The sequence below is a fragment of the Malaclemys terrapin genome, chromosome 4, assembly GCF_027887155.1.
Source record: "Malaclemys terrapin pileata isolate rMalTer1 chromosome 4, rMalTer1.hap1, whole genome shotgun sequence".
NCBI classification, from domain to species: Eukaryota; Metazoa; Chordata; order Testudines; family Emydidae; genus Malaclemys; species Malaclemys terrapin.
In genome coordinates, this window is record NC_071508.1 from 81,696,663 (window position 1) to 81,717,225 (window position 20,563).

The window sequence follows — 20,563 nt, forward strand, 5'->3', positions numbered from 1 at the left end:
GAAGTCAAGAACACCCATCCCAAGCTCCTTGACATTACAATCCTCCTTGTCCTCCAAAATAGCCCTCCCCATAATGAGTCTGTCCTAGACCCCACAAAAGCCATATGGCTGAACACAGCATTGGTGGTGCCTACCTGCAAGTGGTCCGATGATAAAAAAATAATATATATATATGTCGCAGTGAAGGAGACAGAGTTCCTCCTCTTCTGCCCTCCACCCAACTCCATTGTGATGTACACTATCAACTCTCATGACCGGTTGTGAAGTACCACTGGATTTATCTCCCACTTGTCATCCTGTAGGAATTTGCAACTGAGACCCATCCGCTATCGAGTTTTGAGTGGCTGGGAGGTAAGTCGCTGATAGTGTGACATCGCGGGAAATGCACCAGTTCCATAGTCTCATTACTCCTGCATAGAAGGAGGGCAACCTGTCCCCCTTGTTGGATAATGTAGTACATATACGTTATATTGTCTATTAGAACTCTCGTGTGTGATCCCTTGATCAGCAGGAGGAAATGGGCACAGGCATTCCTGACCACCCTGAGTTTGAGGAAGTTGATGTGGAGGGATATCTGTGTGGATGACAACCTGCCTTGTGTTGTGAGATCGTTTAGATGTGTGCCATCCTATGCATTCGTGGTGAGGAAAAATGACGGGGAGGTTTGTGAAAAGGGAATTCCCCTTGCAAACATTTACTGGGTCTTCACTCTAGTCCAGGGGTAGGCAACCTATGGCCCGTGCGCCAAAGGCGGTATGCGAGCTGATTTTCAGTGGCACTCACACTGCCTGGGTCCTGGCCACCAGTCCGGGGGGCTCTGCATTTTAATTCAATTTTAAATGAAGCATCTTAAACATTTTAAAACCCTTATTTACTTTACATACAACAATAGTTTAGTTACATATTATAGACTTCTAGAAAGACCTTCTAAAAACGTTAAAATGTATTACTGGCATGCGAAACCTTAAAGTAGAGTGAATAAATGCAGACTTGGCACACCACTTCTGAAAGGTTGCCGACCCCTGGTCTAGCCTGTCTAGCCTGTCTCTGGTCTGTAAAGTGAACTGAACCACATCTGGTGGCATTGCATGTGAAGCCTGGCATGTGGTATTACCACTGTGCCTGCTGCCATATGCCCCAAGAGTTGTAGGCAGTGTCTGGCTGATATTTGTGGGCTGTTTTGAATGGTCTCTGAATGTGGCCAAAGGAAGGAGTCTGTATTGAAATAGGAAAGCTCCGGCCTGTAAAGAATTGAGGTCGGCACCTATGAATTCCAGTTCCACTGCACTGGAGCGAGGGTCGATATCTGTTCGTGATTTATCTGAACAAGAAATGTTCATGCTACTGCTTGAGAGCAGGGATGGGGCAATGCTCTCGGGGCAATGCTCTTCTTTTCCCTGGGGCAGGGACCTTCTCTATGCCTTTCCTCCGTTTTCCCCCTACTGGTGAAGGTCCTATTAAAAATAAAAAGAGAAGGCGCATACATCATACTGATTGCTCCCACTTGGCTGACACAGACTTGGTACCATTACCTGTCACAACTCACAACATGCCCACTGATCTCTCCCCAATCCACTCCAGAACTGCTGTTGCAGAATGAAGGATGTTATCAGATCCGCAACATGACCCTGCCAGATAGCATTTGCACACACTCCACGAAGTCAATCTCTTCATCTGTCACCTTCTTTAAGAATGTCCTTATCTCAGTATCCGAGGGGTAGCCATGTTACTCTGGATCTGTAAAAAGCAACAAAGAGTCCTGTGGCATCTTATAGACTAACTGATGTATTAGAGCATAAGCTTTCGTGCGTCTGACGAAGTGGGTATTCACCCATCAAAGCTTATGGTCCAATACATCTGTTAGTCTATAAGGTGCCACAGGACTCTTTGTTGCTTTTCCCTATCTCAGGAATCTGTAGAGCAGCGACATGGACGTCACTCTGCATCTTCGCAGAACATTATGCGATCACTGGAGACTTTACCTCAGATGCCTTCTTTGGCTCCACAGTATTGTCATCTGTAACTGACCTGACTCCAAAGCCTCAGCCCTCCAGTAGGGATAGTGATCGGGGGTCACCTACAGTGAGCACCAATAGGGACGCTACTCGCAGAAGTAGTAGTTACTCGCCCTGTGCAGTAACGATGCTTCTTCAAGATGTGTGTACCTATGGATGCTTCATAGCCCACCTCCTCCCCTCTACTTCGGAGTTCTTGTCAATGATTCTTGTGACAGTGTACCCCATAAGGCTTTATGGGGAGGGGGTGCTTATAAATGTATGTATGACATAACTGGAATATGTTTTGTGCTGCCTGTGCCATGTAATAGGGGATATTGCAGTCTGTATATATTATGTGTGCCTCCCAACACCAAAATACTAACATCCCCCTATATGCTGTATGTTACCCCCAATGACCAATAACTGACGCTTCAAATTTTCTGTATCGTTTATTTTTCAAATATTATCTAATAAACTTTTATATCTCCGTAAAGGTTATGGTCTACTATATCTATTCATCCTATTTGTACATATATATCATTTTCTACTTGAGGTTAAGAATATGGGCTGTATGCTTGCTTGGTTTCTTAGGCCTTGGCTACACTCGCGGGTTCACAGCGCAGCCGCGGCAGCACTGTGAAGCGCAAGTGTAGTCGTGCCGCCAGCGCTGCGAGAGCGCTCTCACAGCGCTGCAAGTACTCCACCTCTCCGAGGGGAATAGCTTGTAGCGCTGCGAGCGAGCGTGCAGCGCTGCAGGTGCTGATTACACTGGCGCTTTACAGTGTTGCACTCGCTGCGCTCGGGGGGGTGTTTTTTCACACCCCTGAGCGCAGCAAGTGCAGCGCTGTGAATTGCCAGTGTAGCCAAGACCTAAGTAAGCTTTGGGAGGCATTTGGTCAGCTTCTTTAGGAAGGAATTCGCCAGGTTAAGTACCTGATCAGGAAACATTTGGGGAACAATGCATCTTGGAATGCTCCAATTCACATAAGAAGTCTTCCTGGAGACATGCAAGATACCATGTGGACAATGGCTTCAGTCTGTAAAGACTGAGTCATGCAGAGACATGTGACTTGCCCAGGTGACTCCAGAACTCCATCTTGGAGCTGGACTTTGCATAGGAGGGAGGAGGGGGGTCTCCACCCACAAGAGAGAGTCTATTTAAACCCGTGGGAGACCCCTCCATTTTGTCTTCAGATGGCTAAAGAAGGAGCCTCTCCACCCCCCCAGGATACTTGAAGGAAACTGGAACAAAGGACAGTAACTACAGGGGTTGTGAGTGATTGCAAGACCCAGGCTAAAGGGAGATTAGCCTGTAAAAGGGAGCATTCTGGAACTGGTGAGATTATCTGTATTTAGTTTGATTAGACATAGATTTGCACATTTTATTTTATTTTGCTTGGTGATTTACTTTGTTCTGTCTGTTACTACTTGGAACCACTTAAATCCTATTTTCTGTATTTAATAAAATCACTTTATTTAGTAATTTACTCAGAGTATGTATTAATACCTGGGGGAGCAAACAACTGTGCATATCTCTCTATCAGTGTTATAGAGGGTGAACAATTTGAGTTTACTATGCATAAGATTTATACAGGGTAAAACGGATTTATTTGGGTTTAGACCCCATTGGGCATATGAGTGCTAAAGACAAGCACACTTCTGTGAGCTGTTTTCAGGTAAACTTGCAGCTTTGGGGCAAGTGATTCAGACCCTGGGTCTGTGTTGGAGCAGACAGGAGTGTCTGGCTCAGCAAGACAGGGTGCTGGAGTCCTGAGCTGGCAGGGAAAACAGGAGCAGAGGTAGTCTTTGCACATCAGGTGGCAGCTCCCAAGGGGGTTTCTGTGATCCAACCCGTGTCAATTCTATAGTAGAGAAAGAACTGAGGGAGGTTAGCCCACGCACACTGGTTAGCCTCGTGGCGGTGCACGAGGAGAGACAGTGCATGCATGAGCCTAATGGATGCTGCTACTAAAATTCTTCCAGAAGCAGTGCAGGAATGCAAGCACACCTACAGTGGAGCACCCATAGGGACACACCTCTCGTAGAATCATTGTTATTGCACGAGAATCGTTACTGCACTTCTTTCTTATAGAAAACTGCAATGCAAAGCACCTACTAGACAACATAATTAGGATAATGAATAGTTAATACTGCAGCCTTTTCCTGAAATAATTTAATTTTGCTGTCTGCTCTGATCAAAAAAGTCTTTTATCAAACTCTTGAAATGACTAACCCGGGGTAATCATCTTTAAGGCTTAAAGGGGTTGAGGACTTGTATCACACAGAATCTCAAGTGTGAGCCCTATTCTAACTTCAAACTCTGATTAATAACACTTTTCCTTCTCTAGCGTCTGCCATCCAAAAATCTCAAAGCATTTTACAAGTGTTAAGGAATTTTGTGTCTCACAACTCCTATCAATATTATTCCTGTTTTACATTTTGGGAACATGAAAAAGTGAAGTGACTTGCTTAAGATCATACAAAGCCTAGAGTAGAAGATAGATCTCTGGACTTCTGGTCTTGTGCTTTAGCCACAAACCTAGTAATGTAAGTTGCCTTTGCTATTAGACAAGTAGAAAAACACACACATTACTGTTAAGCAATATTGCAAAGATAAAATAATTTTAAGGACTTTAAATGCCCACTCCTTTTTCTTTCTTTTAAAAAGCTTTCAAGTGATCCTTGGCTCACTAAGATTTGCAGATGGTTGTGCGTGATCTGGATAGAATGATGTAATATGTGTTTTGGCTCTGGTGAGGAAGCAAACTTGTACAAAGCTAATCTCAAAGTCATTCAGAATTTTCCTGTTCTAATTTTAGTCCCTTAGGCATTCTAACACATTTACCATCTGCCTACCAGGCCTTTAAAAATCTCCATCATCCAAACAAGGCACAGGTCAGGATAGCTGTCCTGTTTGCTATCTCTCCAGTACGCTTATAAAATTTGCAGATAACTCCAAGTTGGAAGGGGTTGCAAGCATTGTGGAGGACAGGTTTAGAATTCAAAATGATCTTGACTAGGGCTGTCGATTAATCGCAGTTAACTCACGCAATTAACTCAAAAAAATTAATCAGTTTTAATCTCACTGTTAAGCAATAGAATACCAATTGAAATTTATTAAATACTTTTGCTGTTTTTCTACATTTTCAAATACTTGATTTCAATTTACAACACAGAATACAAAGTATATAGTGCTCACTTTATATTATTTTTTATTACAAATATTTGCACTGTAAAAATGATAATATTTTTCAATTCACCTCATACAAGTACTGTGATGCAATCTCTATCATGAAAATGCAACTTACAAATGTAGATTTTTTTTTGTTACATAACTGCACTCAAAAACAAAACAATATAAAATTTTAGAGCCTACAAGTCCACTCAGTCTTATTTCTTGTTCAGCCAATCGCTAAGACAAACAAGTTTGCTTACCTTTACGGGAGATAAATATGCTCGCTTCTTATTTATAATGTCACCAGAAAGTGAGAACAGGCGTTCGCATGGCTCTGTTGTAGTCAGCAATGCTAGGTATTTACGTCCCAGATATGCTAAACATTTGTATGCACCTTCATGCTTTGGCCACCATTCCAGAGGACATGCTTCCATGCTGATGACACTCATTAAAAAAATAATGCATTAATTAAATTTGTGACTGAATTCCTTGGGGAAGAACTGTATATCTCCTCTGTTTTACCCGCATTCTGCCATATATTTATATTATAGTAGTCTCGGATGATGACCCAGCACATGTTGTTCATTTTAAGAACACTTTCACTGCAGATTTGATAAAATGCAAAGAAGGTACCAATGTGAAATTTCTAAAAATAGCTACAGCACTTGACCCAAGGTTTAAGAATCTGAAGTGCCTTCCAAAATCTGAGAGGGACAAGTTGTGGAGCATGTTTTCAGAAGTCTTAAAAGAGCAACACTCCAATGCGGAAACTACAGAATCTGAACCACCAAAAAAAAAATCAACCTTTTGTTGGTGGCATCTGACTCAGATGATGAAAATGAATGTGCGTCAATCCACACTAGTTTGGATTATTGAGCAGAACCCTTCATCAGCACAGAAGCATGTATTCTGGAATGGTGGGCAAAGCATGAAGGGACATAGGAATCTTTACCATATCTGGCATGTAAATATCTTGCGACGCTGGCTACAATAGTGCCACGTGAACACCTGATCTCACTTTCAGATGACATTGTAAATAAGAAGTGGGCAGCGTTATCTCCTGCAAATGTAAACAAACTTGTTTGTCTGAGCGATTGGCTGAATAAGAAGTAGGACTGAGTGGATTTGTAGGCTCTAAAGTTTTACATTGTTTTATTTTTGAATGCAGATTTTTTTTGTACATAATTCTATATTTGTAAGTTCAACTTTCATGATAGAGATTGCACTACAGTACTTTGTATTAGTATTTTTCAGTTCACATTTTTTTCTTTTTTACAGTGCAAATATTTGTAATAAAATAAAGTGAGCACTGTACACTTTGTATTCTGTGTTGTATTTGAAATCAATATATTTGAAAATGTAAAAAACATCCAAAATATTTAAATGGTATTCTATTATTGTGTAACAGAGCGATTAATCACGATTAATTTTTTTAATTGCTTGACAGCCCTAATCTTGACAAATTGGTCTGAAATCAACAAGATGAAAGTCACTAAAGACAAGTGCAAAGTACTACACATAGGAAGGAAAAAATCAAATGCACAATTACGAAGTGTGGAATATAACTAGCTAGACAGTAATACTACTGAAAAGGATCTGGGGGTTATACTGAATCACAAATTGAATGAGTCAACAATGTGATTCAGTTGCTAAAAAGATTAATATCATTCCAGGGTGTATTAACAGGAGTGTCATATATAAGAATTAGGAAGTAGTTGTCCCGTTCTGTTTGGCACCAAGGCACCTGGAGTTCTGTGTCCAGTTCTAGGTACCACACTTTAAGAAAGATATGGGCAAATAGGAGCGAGTCCAGAGGAGAGCAACAAAAATTATAAATGGTTAGAAAATCTGACCTACGGGATCAGTTAAACTGGGCATGTTTAGCTTTGAGAAAAGATTGAGATGGGATAAGTCTTCAAATATCTTAAGGGCTGTTATAAATAGGACAGCGATAAATTGTTCTCCATGTTATCTGAAGGTAGGACAAGATGTAATTGGTTTAATCTGTAGCAAGGGAGATTTAGGTTAGATATTAAGAAAGTTTATAACTATAAGAATATTTAAGCTCTAGAACAGGTTATAAAGGGAGATTGTGGAATCTCCATCATTGAAGGTTTTTAAGAACAGGTTAAAGTGTTAGACAAACACTTGTCAGGGATGATCTAGGGCAGTGGTTCTCAAACTTTTTTCCCCATGGCCACTTGAAAATTGCTGAGGGTCTCGGCAGACCACTTAATGATCTTTCCAAATGTTGTTTGTACCGTTCGCCAACTATTGTAAAGCGCTTTGGATAAAAGCACTATATATAAAAAAAACCCTTAATAATAATAAACGTTTTTTTGTTCTATGAATAAAAGCACACAACTCATATTTTAATATATCAGTAGTCTTACCTTTCTAATGCAATGGATGTGCTCTCTCTCCCCCTTCGCGGCAGCTCCCAAGCTGGGGCTGGGAAGGAGGGCGGTCTCTCCCCGCCAGCCACAGCTCCTGGAGCTGGAGAAAGTCACCTCTTTCTCTGGCCGCCACAGCCCTGCATATCCCAAATTCCCCCTACCCTCTCTTCTGACCCCACTGCCCCCTTTCACCTACTCTCTAATCCCCCCAAGGCCGCCAACTCACCTTACATGTGCGTCTTCTCCAGGGTCCAAGCACCTAATTAGTGGAGCCACACAGGTGTGGCTCCACTAATTAGGTGGATGGCCTTTCATTTTCTTGTATGTGACCGCCCAGGCATGCATCTTAAAGGGACCACCTCTCTGCGGACCACCTGAATGGAGCTCGCGGACCGCAGTTTGAGAATCTCTGGTCTAGGTTACTTGGTCCTGTCTCAGCACAGGGGACTTGATTTGATGACCTCTCCAGTCCTACATTTGTATGATTCTATAAGTTACTCATAAAGTTCCACCTCCTAAAGGTGGTCCCTCAGATCAGTACACTCCCTGCCTTCTATCAAGGTTGGTGATAAATTCCCCTTTCTGAGGGAGCCCAAAGTAGCAAGTACTATATATGCTTCTTGGCTATCTGATTGTTTATGCATCTTCCTTCATTGTAAAACCAGAACAATTCCTTTTGTGAAATGCTTCTGTTTGCATATTCCTTGCCTTATAATCTGCATAGTCTCACTAAAGCACAGCTGTCCTCAAGAGACAACCATATGAAACACTGTTTTCCCCTCCCATTAGGGCCAATCCACTTGCTGTTTCTCACTTAACACAGGCCTGGTCTACACTACGACTTTAATTCGGATTAATCAGCGTTAATTCGAATTTACCCTGCACCCGTCCACACAACGACACCATTTAATTTGAAATAAAGGGCTCTTTAAATCGATTTCTGTACTCCACCCCGACGAGCGGAGTAGCGCCAAAATCGATTTTAACATTTCGAATTAGGGATAGTGTGGTCGCAATTCGATGGTATTGGCCTCCGGGAGCTATCCCACAGTGCATCATTGTGACCGCTTTGGACAGCAATCTAAACTCGGATGCACTGGCCAGGTAGACAGGAAAAGCCCCGCGAACATTTGAATTTCATTTCCTGTTTGTCCAGCGTGGAGAGCACAGGTGACCACAGATAGCTCATCAGCACAGGTAACCATGCAGGTCGATAATCGAAAAAGAGCACCAGCATGGACCGTACGGGAGGTACTGGATCTGATCGCTAAATGGGGAGAGGATTCAGTGCTAGCAGAACTTCATTTCGTCTTTTCAAATGCCAAAACTTTTGAAAAAATCTCCAAGGGCATGATGGAGAGAGGCCACAATAGGGACTCAGATCAGTGCCGCGTGAAAGTCAAGGAGCTCAGACAAGCCTATCAAAAAACAAAGGAGGCAAACGGTCGCTCCGGGTCAGAGCCGCGGACATGCCGCTTCTACGCCAAGCTGCATGCAATTCTAGGGTGGGCCGCCACCACTACCCCACCTGTGACCGTGGATTCCGGGTCGGGGATAGTCTCATCAGCTACACCTGAGGATTCTGCGGATGGGGAAGAGGAGGAGGAGGACGAGCTTGCAGAGAGCACACAGCACTCCGTTCTCCCCAACAGCCAGGATCTTTTTCTCAGCCTGACTGAAGTACCCTCCCAACCCTCCCAAGCCAGCATCCAAGACCATGACCCCATGGAAGGGACCTCAGGTGAGTTTACCTTTTAAAATATAAAACTTGTTTTAAAAGCAAGCGTTTTTTAATGATTACTTTGCCCTGAGGACTTGGGATGCATTCGTGGCCAGTTCAGCTACTGGAAAAGTCTGTTAACATGTCTGGGGATGGAGCGGAAATCCTCCAGGGACATCTCCATGAAGCTCTCCTGGAGGTACCCCAAAAGCCTTGCCACAAGGTTTCTGGGCAGTGCAGCCTTATTCCGTCCTCCATGGTAGGACACTTGACCATGCCATGCTTGCAGCAAGTAATCTGGTATCATTGCCTGACAAAGCCTGGCAGCGTATGGTCCCGGTGTTTGCTGGCATTCAAGCAACATCCGTTCTTTATCTTGCTGTGTAATCCTCAGGAGAGTGATATCACTCATGGTAACCTGGTTGAAATACGGGAACTTAATTAAGGGGACAGAGGTGGCTGTTTCTACTGGGCTGTTTGCCTGTGGCTGAAAATAAATCCTTCCCTGCAGTTAGCCAAGCGCAGATGGGAAATTGGCCCTGAGCTTTTCGCGTTTGGCTAGCAGGGATCTTCCCTGTTACCAGCCACGCGGTGGGGGGAGGGGTACAGTGATCATCCCAGAGAATTCATGGCGGGAGGGGGGTGGCGGGGGGGGGGTTAGTTTGGTTCCTGCAGGGATCTTCCCTGATACCAGCCACGTGGTGGGGGGAGGGATAAAGCGATCATCCAGAGAATTGGATGGGGGGTGGGGTGGTTAGTTTGTTTTCTGCTGCTGCTGAATGTTAACAGAAAAACCGCAGCACTCTACGGGCTTTGCTTGGTATGTGGGAAAGGAGGGCGCAGAAGCTGAAAGACAATGGCTTACCATGGCTGCATGCAAGCCGAATTCTGTTGCCCGGACCTGTGATCTCTAGCAGCAAAGCCACAGGCACTCAGTATTAAGAGGCAAAATGCGACCTTGCACAGAAATCACATGTGCTATGTAATGTGAATAGTGTTGGTCACCGTGAAAGAGTATAAGCATTGTTCTGTAAAATGTATCTTTTTAAAAAATTCTCTTTTCCCCTCCCTACAGCAGCTGCAAATTCTTCAAGCCTCCCTCCTCTGTCCCGAAGGCTATCACAGATAAGGCGTCGGAAAAAGAAGACGCGAGACGAGATGTTTGCAGAAATTATGGAATCCACCCGCAGTGACAGAGCTCATCTGAATGAGTGGAAGGACACGGTTTCAAAGTATTGGAAAGAAGCCAGTGAACGTGAGGACAGGAGGGACCAACGTGAGGACAGGAGGGACACTCGTGATGAGAGGTGGTGGCAGGAAGATCAGAGGAGGCAGGATGCAACGCTGGGGCTGCTGCGTGAGCAAACAGACATGCTCCGGCGTCTGGTGGAGCTTCAGGAACGGCTGCAGGAAAACAGAGTGCCTCTACAGCCCCTGTACCCTCCTCCCCATGTTCCATATCCTCCTCACCCAGACGTGTAAGAACGCGACGGGGGAGGCTCCGTACACCTTCCCATTCCACCCCAGTGGACAGCCCAAGCAAAAGGCTGTCATTTTTTTAACCTTTTTTTAGTGGCCTTTTCCTTCCCACCGATCCTCCTCCAAAACCCCACCCGGGTTCCCTCCCTCTTTTTATAATCTATTAATAAAGAATAAATGATTTTTAAATGATAGTGACTTTATTTGGTTTGAAAGCAAGCTGGGGGAAAGGGGAGGGTGGGTTCCTTACAGAGAATGAGTCAATAAAGGGGGCGGGTTTTCATGAAGGAGAAACAAACAGATATTTCACACTGTAGCCTGGCCAGTCATGAAACTGGTTTTCAAAGCTTCTCTGATGCACAGCGCTTCCTGGTGTGCTCTTCTAATTGCCCTGGTGTCTGGCTGCGCGTAATCAGCAGCCAGGCGATTTGCCTCAGCCTCCCACCCTGCCATAAAGGTCTCCCCCTTACTTTCACAGAGATTGTGGAGCACGCAGCAAGCAGAAATAACAATGGGGAGATTGGTTTGGCTGAGGTCTGAGCGAGTCAATAATGAACGCCAGCGACCTTTTAAACGGCCAAATGCACATTCTACCACCATTCTGCACTAGCTCAGCCTGTAGTTGAACAACTCCTGACTCCTGTCCAGGCTGCCTGTGTATGGCTTCATGAGCCATGGCATTAAGGGGTAGGCTGGGTCCCCAAGGATAACTATAGGCATTTCAACATCCCCAACGGTTACTTTCTGGTCTGGGGAGTAAGTCCCTTGCTGCAGCCCTTTAAACAGAGTAGTGTTCCTGAAGATGCAAGCGTCATGAACCCTTCCCGGCCAGCCCACGTTGATGTTGGTGAAACGTCCCTTGTGATCCACAAGTGCTTGCAGCACCATTGAAAAGTACCCCCTGCGGTTTATGTACTGGGTACCCTGGTGCTCCGGTGCCAAGATAGGGATATGGGTTCCGTCTATCGCCCCACCACAGTTAGGGAATCCCATTGCAGCAAAGCCATCCACTATGGCCTGCACATTTCCCAGAGTCACTACCTTTCGTAGCAGCACCTGAGTGATTGCTTTGGCTACTTGCATCACAGCAACCCCCACAGTAGATTTGCCCACTCCAAATTGATTCCCGACTGACCGGTAGCTGTCTGGCGTTGCAAGCTTCCACAGGGCTATCGCCACGCACTTCTCAACTGTGAGGGCTGCTCTCATCTTGGTATTCTGGCATTTCAGGGCAGGGGACAGCAAGTCACAAAGTTCCATGAAAGTGCCCTTACGCATGCGAAAGTTCCACAGCCACTGGGAATCATCCCACACCTGCAACACTATGCGGTCCCACCAGTCTGTGCTTGTTTCCCTTGCCCAGAATCGGCGTTCCATGGATAGAACCTGCCCCATTAACAACATGATCTCCAAAGCACTGGGGCCCGTGGTTTCACAGAATTCTGTGTCCGTGTCCATGTCCATGTCCTCCTCATGCTTGTCGCTGCGCTGCCGCTGCCTCCTCGCCTCGTTTTTCTGGTCCTGGCTCAGCATAAACTCCACAAGAATGCGTGAGGTGTTTACAATGTTCATGACTGCTGTCTTGAGCTGAGCGGGCTCCATGCTTGCCGTGGTATGGAGTCTGCAGTGTTCACCCAGGAAAAAAGGCGCGAAATGGTTGTCTGCCGTCCGTTGCTTTCATGCAGGGAGGGAGGGGAGGGGGTGAGGCTGTACCCAGAACCACCTGCGACAATGTTTTTTGTCCCATCAGGCACTGGGATCTCAACCCAGAATTTCAATGGGTGCGGGAGACTGCGGGATCTATGGGATAGCTACCCACAGTGCAACGCTCCAGAAATCAACGCTAGCCCCGGTACTTGGACGCACACCGCCGAATTAATATGCTTAGTGTGGCCGCATACATTCGACTTTATACAATCTGTTTTCCAACTTCGAATTATATAAATTCGGATTAATCCCGTAGTGTAGACATACCCTTAGGGACTAGACAAAGGATTCCTAAGCAGGTCTGTTCCCTGAATACTCATCTTCTGAGTTATTCTTCTTAAGTCTCAAGATGTAGAAAGCCTAGAGCCTAAGCTGGGTGTATAGTGCAGTGCTGCTTACTTGGAAAAGCAGATTTAAGGCCAGGCTTTGGGTCTCAAGCCTGATGAGATGGGATTTTGGAGCCCTCTGTAAAGAGACTTTCATTATGTTGGAGAGCAGCTGCACTGATACAGCTAAGAAATAGCAGTTGTGGGTATCATACCTGTTGGCGCCTCTTCTGAATTACTGGAAAGGTGCCTCTGACAGGAGGAAGAGACACAATTTGGAGAACAATGTACTTATTCCAGCTCCCCTTCCCCTTGGACAGGTTCTCAGGGAAAGGCTATGAGAATAACTACCTGGGAAACAGAGGAGGAGAATACCTGATTCATAGTACTGCACTGAACCCTAATCAGGGAAAGTCTTTCTGGTAATGCTAAATTCTTTTCTTTTTGTATTCCCCTCTAATCTTCATGAATTAGCTTAAGCAAGATACGTTGCTAAAATGGCTTTCTTTCCCTGGTGAACTTTCCTCCATTTTACAGTTTTTTACAATAGCAATTTACCAGAGGAAACAAAGGGGAATGCCCCACTGTACCACGTTAAACAGGAGGAGTTAAAAACCATCAGTAGAGAGGTGTTAAGATCAAGTTATAATCTCTTGAGCTATATCCTTTGGAAGCCCAGTTAAGACATCTGTGGAAAGCCTGCAGAACTAATGTTATGGGAAAAATTCCAGTTAAATGCTATCCAGCTATTTCTCAGATAATGAACACTACCAGCTTTAGTAGATGCAGCAATTAGACATGGTTACTAAGGGAAACGGTCCATCTATAGTACATATTTGCACTAAAAAGTAAGGGTTATTCTCTTTTTGTTTCCCTTGGCCTGTTCTTATTGGAAGAACGGTGCTTTTTATCTGCATTGCTAACTCACTGTGGTTTGTGTTCTTGTTGTAGTGCAAGAGAATTCAAATTAAAGTAGACTAGAGATTGCATGCTCTGAGGGGAAATTCTGTTTTCAGTGAGGACAGAAATTTGATAAATTCAGTCCATCTGAAGTGAAACAAAGTGTAGAGAGCTGGTGCCTAAGTTTATGGCACAGATTTTAATTTGAGAAGCCCAAGATGTCAACTTCTCCACTCTGTGGCCACGGGATGATAATATGTGGAATGAGCAGAGGAGTGGAAGTTGGGAACTCCTATAGTCTAATCCTGATGCCCTCAGCAGCTTTGGGCATGCCACTTAAACTTGACATGCGTCAGTTTATCAATGCATAAGCTGGGGAGGATGCTTGCTCACTGTTGTATTGAACCAGCTGGGCTCTGAACCCACAATTCTGGCTCAGGATGCCGAAGCTGAAACCACCTAATGATGCCCTATAAATTGGGCTAATAAAAACCCTGTTTTACTGTAACAATTGTAGCTAGGGATTTGCACAAAGCTTCAGTTGGCTTGCCTCTGTAAAAATATTTTAACCCTTTATAAATACACACAAAAAGCAAGGGGAAATGATTAAAGCATTTGAAATAGAAAAGATAAATAAAACTTAATTTATTTTGGTTTTGTCATTTAAAGGGAAAATCCCTAATTTTAACAGTTATTCAGATGGTATTAAAAGCACTTTTTAGGCAAAGGAAAGTCAGTTATAAATAGTAGTCCTTGAGGTCCAATCCTGTTTTTTAAATCAAAATTAACCAAAACAGAATAGACAAAGATTATGAAAGTACAGCTTCTGTCTGTTACTTGCAGCTCAGCTGCAGGAAAATTGCAGCGATGCTACACAGTCTTATTAGCCACTCTGGGTATGTCTACACTGTCTCCTCCTGTCCCTAGGCCTCAGAGCCCAAGCCCAAATGTCTGCACAGCTGCTTGAGCCCAAGTCTGTAGACCCAGGCTCTGAGACTCACTGCTGAGGGTTTTAAAATGTAGTGTAGACGTACCTCTGAGACCTGGCAAACTTTACCAGAACTGGGATAAACCATGGGGGAAGGGGGGAGAGAAGGGGATGTTTTCTTTTTAAAGCAGTGTTGTAAGGAGAGACTTGTCCTGGCTAGCTAAGCTGAACTCTTATAAGACACAAGCCAGAGAGAGGTAGGACTTAGGTAGGGGAGGAAATTAATACGCAAGGGAGGGAAGTAATCAGCTGTTGCTAGGGTTTCAATTGGCCAATGGAAAGAATAATGTTGGTGGCTTAGAGGCCTGACTATCGATCACAATGCCAGAGATCACATGTTAAAATCCAGAGTAGCTCTGGTGGCAGAAATAAAAAAGGAAAGATGGTCTAATGGTTAGGGTGGTAGCCTGGAACTTTGGAGATCAGGTTCTATTCTGTGTTTACTTCCTGTGTGACCTTGGGCAAGTCACTTAAGCTCTGACTACATGCAGTGTGTACCTGCGACCTGGATCACGCTTTAGCCAAGCCTGTCTACACTATTCCACACTGCAGAGCCACATATGCCATACACAGTGTACTCTTGTTCATACTGACATTACAGCTATACTTGTTTAATGCTTGGATTTCTGGGGGCGTATCCCATGGTTCTTAGTGTCTCACCAGCTTGAATTGCTCTAAGAATTGGTTCGTGTTGTGTTGTGGGAGAACTTGTCCTTCCCAGACCCCTGTGCAGAAGTGGTTTTAGCCCCACTACTTTTAAGCTGAGGCACTTCTGGCTCTGCATGCTCCTCACTTCTGTTCCTTTTAACTGGGGGACAAGCCATGGATCCACTAGATGAGCTGCTTCTGCTTGTGGGTGAGTACCAGAGTCGCAGTTAGGCAAGCTGCCAGACAACATTTCAGGAGCACTTTCTGAGATGCAGAAGGGACTTGGAGGGGGTTCATTCATGGCAGCAATGATGAATGCTGCAATTTCTGTGTAGACAGGTGCATGGGGTGCAGGACAGCCAGCACAGCATGGTGGGTCCACATCATCACACAGACCTGGGAAGACCAGTAGTGGCTCCAAAACTTCCACAAAAGGAGCAGACCTTCATGGAGTTGTGTGAGCTGCTTGCCTTGACTGGTGCCAGAACATTCGATTGAGGGGGGCTTTACAGTACAGAATCAGTTGCAATTGCACTCTGGAAGCTTTCTACCCTGGACAGCTACAGGTATGCTGCAAACCATTTTGGTATTGAAAAGGCAACTGTTGGGGTTGTGGTAATGGAGATTTGTGAGGCAGTTAACATTGTGGGATACCCTTGGGTGGTGGGCATTAAAAATGTGCCTGAAATAATTGCTGGCTTTCAGAGGATGAGATTTCCAAACTACGCTGGGGCCATTGATAGCATACATGTGCCCATAATTGGCTTGCAAGAAGGGGCAAGTAACTGTCAATTACAAAGGGTAGTACTCCCTGATTCTGCAGGCCTTGATCGACCAGAAGCAGGTTCATGAACATGTACTGTCAAGGTGTATGAGGCCTAGGTGCTTAGGAGATCTGGTCTACCTGCTGGGAGAAGCAAGGACCTTATTTCCTCCTAATGACATTATCAGTGGGGTGTTAGTGTCCACTGTTGTTTTGGTGGACCACACCTATGCACTTCTGCCATGACTCATGAATCCATACCCTGATATCAGAGGGCCTAGCAAGACAAGGTTCAATTACACACTTGAAAGTTGCAGGATGGTAGTGGAGTGCACATTTGGCAGGCGGAAGAGAAGATGGCACTGCCCACCCAACTGTTTGGATGACATTGTGGCCAATGCTATCTGTGTGATTATGGTCTGCTGCATCCTATATAACAAATGCAATGTTAAAGATGAGTATTTTTCTGTGGAGTGGTCTCAAGGCCTTGCTGGTTTGCAGGTCTGATACTGTCAAGTAGAAAGTGCACCTGTCATAGCTGGGGCTGGGTCCAGGGATTCAAGGGAAATAAGGGATGCTTTTTGTCCCCCGTCTTTGGAAGGCAGGGTGGTGTGAATGAGATGTGATGCTGTAAAGGTAACCTGTAATAGTTTTGTAACTTCCTTCCATCAAAACTGACCAATCAAAACACATCTATGTTACAAGCAGAGACAAACTTTATTCTAGAGTACAGCCCCCAGCACGCTGCCTTCTCTTAGGAATGTTGTGCTGACAAATTAATGTTTGTAAACTACTTTGAGGATGAAAAAGGGCTTAGGTAAGTGCTAAATATTCTCTCTTGTATTTACAAAAACATCAAACTATTGGACACTTCATATGCTGGCAAGTTAGTCCATCTTAGGAAAGTGCTTATTGCACCTGTGACTTTCCATTTGTATGTAATATGGTAGCAAGCAACACAAGGAGTCAAACTTAGCAAAAGGTATTTATATTAAAATACATCCTCATTCAATAATGGTCAGTTTAAAATTAGATTGCACCAATAAATGAGCTGTAGGAGGAAATCCTGAATGGACAGGGAATGAATTCAATGATGTATTAAGTCTCTTCTTCTGATTTCTGAGATGAGTTTGCTCTCCACTGAGTAGTGGGTCTGGAGCTGTGAAACCACATCTTTTCTAAGCCCCTCCTTTCAGGTTATTACAGATTTTTGAAAAACACTGATTTTTAGACTGAAATATCTCTATTGTGTTTGCAAAACAAAGACTATTTAAAAAAATTCTTGGAACGTTTGAAGAAAACTGAGTTCCCAGTGAGATGCTGTGTCCAAAAGCACTAATGTAATCCTGGGGTTTGGTGAGGAGCCGTAAAAATGATGAAAGGATTAGAAAACATACCTTACAGCATTAGACTGAAGGGGCTCAATCTATTTAATTTAACAAAGAGAAGGTTAAGGGACGACTTGACCATAGTTTATAAGTACTTACATGGGGAGTAAAAATTTGACAGTGGGCTCTTACTGTCTAGCAGAGCAAGGTATAACAAGATCCAATGGGTAGAAGTCAGAGTGAATAAAAATTGAAGATTTAAAAAAATATATTTAAATTGGATTTCTGATTTAAATTAATATTTAAAAAAATAACTTATACATCGATTGAGCTCTTTCAGTTAATTGCTGTAAGGGATGTTTTCTAATCCTTTAATCATTCTTGAGGCTCTTCACCAAGCCCAAGGATTACATTAGCGCTTTTGAACACAGCCTCTCACTGGGTGCTCCTGTGCATCAGGCAATACATTTTTCTTGGCTGTTTTGCAATGCTGAATTAATATAAATTCTCATTGTTTACAAAAAACAAAACGTCATTGTGCCCTGCAGTTCCCCGGACTTGGGTTTTTGGTGGCCCCTCAGAAGGAATGAACTACTATGTTGTGTTCTTTCCACTGAAAATGTCAGAGAACATAAGAACGGCCATACAGGGTCAGACCAATGGCCCATCTAGGCCAGTGTCCTGTCTTCAGACAGTGGGCAAGTCCAGATGCTTCTGAGGGAATGAACAGCACAGGGCAGTTATCGACTGATCCATCTGCTGTCGTCCATTCCCAGCTTCTGGTAATTAGAGGCTTAGGATACCCACAGCCCAGGGTTGCATCCCTGATCATCTTGGCTAGTAGCCACTGATGGACCTATCCTCCACGAACTCATTTAATTATTTTTTTAACCCAGTTTTAGTTTTGTTCTCCACAACATCCCCTGGTAATGAGTTCCACAGGTTGACTGTGCATAATATAAAGTAATACTTCTTTTTGTTTGTTTTTAACCTGCTGCCTATTAATTTCATTGAGTGACTCCTGGTTTTTGTGTTATGTGAAGGGGTAAATAACACTTATTCTCTACACCATTCATTATTTTATAGACCCCTATTTTATGCCCCCTTAGTCGTTGCGATGGGATTCCCGGGGTGCGCCCTGGACTGTCGGACCACTAAGCCCTCAGTCCCATGAACCTGAGTTATCCCTCTCACTCTATGATGCTGTGTCAAGCCACAAAACTCTGGCAGGTACTGCACTTACACAGACATCTACAGGCAGGGACATATCCAACTAAGTTACATGAATGCTTTCCCCAGGCACCCATGAACCAACACTAGAGAAGCTCCAGCCAGTTCCCCCCCAGCTTCCCAGTCTTGCACTCCAAAATTGTACCATATTGCACTGATCAGAAGCCTGACCACCATAAGTTCATTATCCAGTTCTCCACTTCTACAAAGGAAAGAGGAGGTGTACCTGCCTTTGTAACCTGAGCAGATTTCCCAAGCACTTCAACCAAAACACACTGTTTAGATAAAATATAAAACAGATTTATTAACTACAGAAAGATAGGGATTTAAAGTGGTTATAAGTAGCAGGCATAGAGATTAAAGATGGTTACTTAAGAAATAAAGATAAATTTGCAGTTTACAAACTAAACAGGATTTGAATCATGCAGAGTCTCACCCTGACAGATGGTACAAACAGGTTATAGAACTGCAATCCAGTCCAGGACCACCCTCTTCCAGTTCAAAGTCTTTTGTCCTCCAGATGTGTTTCCAGGTGTTGAGTTGTGGGGGAATGAGGCTAAGTGATGTCACTTCCCCTCATTTATAGCTTCTTCCAGTTTGCTGGAAAGACCTTTGCTCTGACATGGGAATCCAGCAGTCCCCCTTGGTCAAGCAGTCTCCATTGTCTACATGTTCTTTCTGAGGCCTGGTCTACACTATGAGTTTAATTCGAATTTAGCAGCGTTAAATCGAATTAACCCTGCACCCGTCCACACAACGAAGTAATTTATTTCTAAATAAAGGGCTCTTAAAATCGATTTCTATACACTACCCCACCTGTGACCGTCGATTTCGAGGCGGGGGTAATCTCATCAGCCATACCTGAGGATTCTGCAGACAGGGAGGAGGAGGAGGATGACGACGAGCTTGCGGAGAGCACACAGCACTCCGTTCTCCCCAACAGCCAGGATCTTTTTCTCAGCCTGACTGAAGTACCCTCCAAAGCTTCCCAAGTACCCAAGACCATGACCCCATGGAAGGGATCTCAGGTGAGTTTACCTTTTAAAATATAAAACATGGTTTAAAAGCAAGCGTTTTTTAATGATTAATTTGCCCTGAGGACTTGGGATGCATTCGCAGCCAGTACAGCTACTGGAAAAGTCTGTTAACATGTCTGGGGATGGAGGGGAAATCCTCCAGGGACATCTCCATGAAGCTCTCCTGGAGGTACTCCAAAAGCCTTTGCAGAAGGTTTCTGGGCAATGCAGGCTTATTCCGTCCTCCATGGTAGGACACTTGATCACACCATGCTAGTAGCAAGTAATCTGGTATCATTGCATGACAAAGCTTGGCAGCGTATGGTCCCGGTGTTTGCTGGCATTCAAGCAACATCCGTTTTTATCTTGCTGTGTAATCCTCAGGAGAGTGATATCACTCATGGTAACCTGGTTGAAATACGGGAACTTAATTAAGGGGACAGAGGTGGCTGTTTCTACTGGGCTGTTTGCCTGTGGCTGAAAATAAATCCTTCCCTGCAGTTAGCCAAGCGCAGATGGGAAATTGGCCCTGAGCTTTTCGCGTTTGGCTAGCAGGGATCTTCCCTGTTACCAGCCACGCGGTGGGGGGAGGGGTACAGCGATCATCCCAGAGAATTCATGGCGGGAGAGGGAGCGGGGGGGTTAGTTTGGTTCCTGCAGGGATCTTCCCTGATACCAGCCACGCGGTGGGGGGAGGGATAAAGCGATCATCCAGAGAATTGGATGGGGGGTGGGGTGGTTAGTTTGTTTTCTGCTGCTGCTGAATGTTAACAGAAAAACTGCAGCAGTCAATGGGCTTTGCTTGGTATGTGGGAAAGGAGGGCACAGAAGCTGAAAGACAATGGCTTACCATGGCTGCATGCAAGCCAAATTCTGTTGCCCGGACCTGT

At 44.4% G+C, this 20,563-nt stretch overlaps 1 protein-coding gene across 4 annotated transcripts in view; it reads left to right on the forward strand.

Annotated features, from left to right (window-relative positions):
• CSTPP1 (centriolar satellite-associated tubulin polyglutamylase complex regulator 1) overlaps positions 1-20,563 on the forward strand; it is a 157,984-nt gene that overhangs the window by 69,636 nt on the left and 67,785 nt on the right. The gene's annotated exons all lie outside the window — the stretch shown is intronic.